The sequence below is a fragment of the Orycteropus afer genome, unplaced genomic scaffold (genome assembly GCF_000298275.1).
Source record: "Orycteropus afer afer isolate SDZICR_OR568_19922 unplaced genomic scaffold, OryAfe1.0 scaffold00391, whole genome shotgun sequence".
In the NCBI taxonomy this organism is placed as follows: domain Eukaryota; kingdom Metazoa; phylum Chordata; class Mammalia; order Tubulidentata; family Orycteropodidae; genus Orycteropus; species Orycteropus afer.
Genome location: NW_006921978.1, coordinates 2,441,436 through 2,444,586, shown reverse-complemented (window position 1 = coordinate 2,444,586; position 3,151 = coordinate 2,441,436).

Below are 3,151 nucleotides of genomic sequence, written 5' to 3'. Positions count from 1 at the left end.
ACTCGACGGCACATAACAACAACAACAACAACAAAGAGTAGGCTCTGTTTTTCATAGTTGGCAGGGACATATGAGAGACTGACGGCAGGAAAGGAGACAGGTGGTGAGTGTATAAATGCAGTCAACTAGTGAATAGAGGAGCACAGTACCCTGTTTGCATAGACAACACAAACATAACAAAGAAAATGAAAATCATGGGCAAGTCACTCCAACATACAATCACCAATTAAATATAAAAACAATAACATCACAATGATTCAGAGACAACAGAATATCACAGTCCACTCAAAGAAGCAAGATAAAGCAAGGGAAACAAGGGACAAGGATACAGATCCAAAACACATTCCTGAGGAAGATGCAGCATTGGAATTCCCTGATAAGGAATTCAAAAGAATTACATTTAGGAATCTTCAACGATTGAGAGTCAGATCAAGGAAAACACTGACAAAATTGAGGAAAACACAGAGAAAATCCTACAATCATTTTGAAAGACAATACAAGAACAAAATGACAAAATAAATGAAAAATTAGGAATGATACAAAATCTACACACAGAAATCCAGAAGATTAATATTAGATTTTCAGAAATAGATAAGGCATTGAATGGGCAAAGGAGCAGAATTGAATCAGTGGAAGACAGAATTAGTGAGATTGAAGGAAAATACCTAAATACTTCTTTGGAAAGGGATCAATCAGAAAAAAAGATCAAAACAAAATGAAGAAAGCCTAAGGTTCATGTGGGATACTATCAAAATGAATAACCTACATGTAATCAGAATTCTGAAACAGGAAGAGACAAAGAAAACCACAGAGAAAATTGTTGAATATTTGTTGGAAGGGAATTTTTCTGGTATGATGAAAGATGAGAATACATACATTCAGGAAGTCCAACAAACCCCAAACAGGAGAGACCCCAAAAGAAAATCACCAAGACATATCCTTATCAAACTCACCAAAACCAAAGGCACAGAAAGAATCCTGAAAGCAGCACTGGAAAAACAAAAAGTTACCTACAAGGGGCAACCAATAAGACTAAGCTCAAATTTCTTGGCAGAAACCATGCAGGTGAGAAGACAATGGGATGGTATATATAAAACCCTGAAAGAGAAAAATTTTCAACCAAGAATTATGTACCCAGCAAAATTGTCTCTCAAATATGATGGTGAAATTAGGACATTTCTAGATAAGTAAAAATTAAGGGAATTTGTTAAAACCAGACCAACCTTTCAAGAGATGCTAAATGGAGCCCTTTGGACAGAGAAGCAACAACAGCAAACAAGAACTGACCATTAACACACATGATGACAACCTAGAAACCAACCCAGCTATGGAAGTATCCAAAGTAAATAAGCGTACGAGATTGTAAACAGGGAACCAGAATCATCAATTGACAAATGAGGACAACTACAAACAAAAACAGAGGGAAAAAATTGTGTTGTTACAGAATTTCTAGATGGTAGGGATGTGAAGACAACTATAAGATAAAAGGGACTGTTCTAAACTTGGGAAGAAAACTATAAATCACAGGGTAGCTGCAAAGAAAAATGGTAAAACTTCACATCAAAATAAAAACGAGGACCACCACAAATATTCAGCAAATACTAAAACAAAAGCAATGAAGGAAGTGATGGCACAATTCATAAACAAAACAAGCTCAGCATAGAAAATTATAGGGAACAAAGAAATCAACACCATGAAAAAAGCACATAACAAAAATGACAGCAGCAAATTCATATTTGCCGATAATTATATAGCTGGCAAGGGTCTTATCTCTAAGATTTATAGAAAACTCCAATACCTCAACAGCAAAGGAATTAATAATCCAATTAAAAATGGGCAGAAGACATGAATAGACACTTCACCTAGGAGGATATTTGGGTGGCCACCAAATACATGAAGAGATGCTCACAGTCATTGGCCATCAGAAAGATGCAAATCAAAACAACAATGAGATACTGTCTCACCCCAGCACTGATGGCAAGGTTCAATGAGACAGAAAATAACAAATGCTGGCAAGGATGTGGAGAGATTGAGACTCTCATGCCAGATGGTGGAGCTGTGAAGTGATACAACCACTTTGGAAAGCAGTATGGCAATTCCTTAGAAAGCTGGAATTGGAGACACCATTTGACCCAATAATCCCATTATTAGGTATATATTCTAGATAGGTGAGAGTCAGGACAGGAAGAGATGCATGCACACTTAACGTTCATCGCAAACTATTTACAATAGCAAAAAGATGGAAACAGCATACATGCCTATAAGTGGAAGATTGGATGACCAAACCATGGTACACACACACAATGAAAGGCTATGCTGCATGAAAGAATAATGTAGAGTCTGCAAAACCCTGCATAATGTGAATGAACTTGGAGGACATTATGCTGAGTGAAATAAGTCAGTCACAGAAGGACAAATATAATATTAGTTCTTTGCTGTGGAGGGTCAAGGAAAGGTTTATATATGGAAGGAAACTTACTTTGTTGGTTGCCAGGAGTAGGAGGGGAGGGAAGGGAACATTGCAGAAAAAAAAAAAAAAAAAATGCATTGACCCATGTTACTTTAGTTTTGTGTATTTTACTGTATATAAATTGTATTTCAATAAAATGCATTTTTAAAAAATTGGATATCCATTTGCAGAAAAATGAAACAAGATCTGTGCCTCCCACCATACACAAAAACTAACCCCAGATGAATCAAAGGCTTAAATGTAAAACCTAAAACTACAAAGTTCATCAAAGAAAAAATAGGGGCAAACTTAAGGGCCCTAATATATGACTTTATAAACCGCAAACCACAACCACTGCCGAGGCTGTATCACTATGGAAGTAGATTGCCCAACCTTCCTTCCGAGGAGTGGATGGTGGGTTTGAACTGCCAGCCTTCTCGTTAACAGTCAAATGCTTTAGGCACTACGCCACCAGGCTCCCAATCTTTGGAAGCACATAAGAATTTTTAATTTTTAGAAGGTCCCAGTCACCTAGTTTATGTTCTGCTGTTTGTGCATTTTTACTTATATTCGGTAGTCTATAAATGCCATATATATATATATATATATATATAGCATTGGAAGTCCAAGACAGGGCAATAAGGCAAGAAAGGGAAATCAAAGGCATCCAAATTGATGCCAAAGAAGAAGTAAAACTATTTT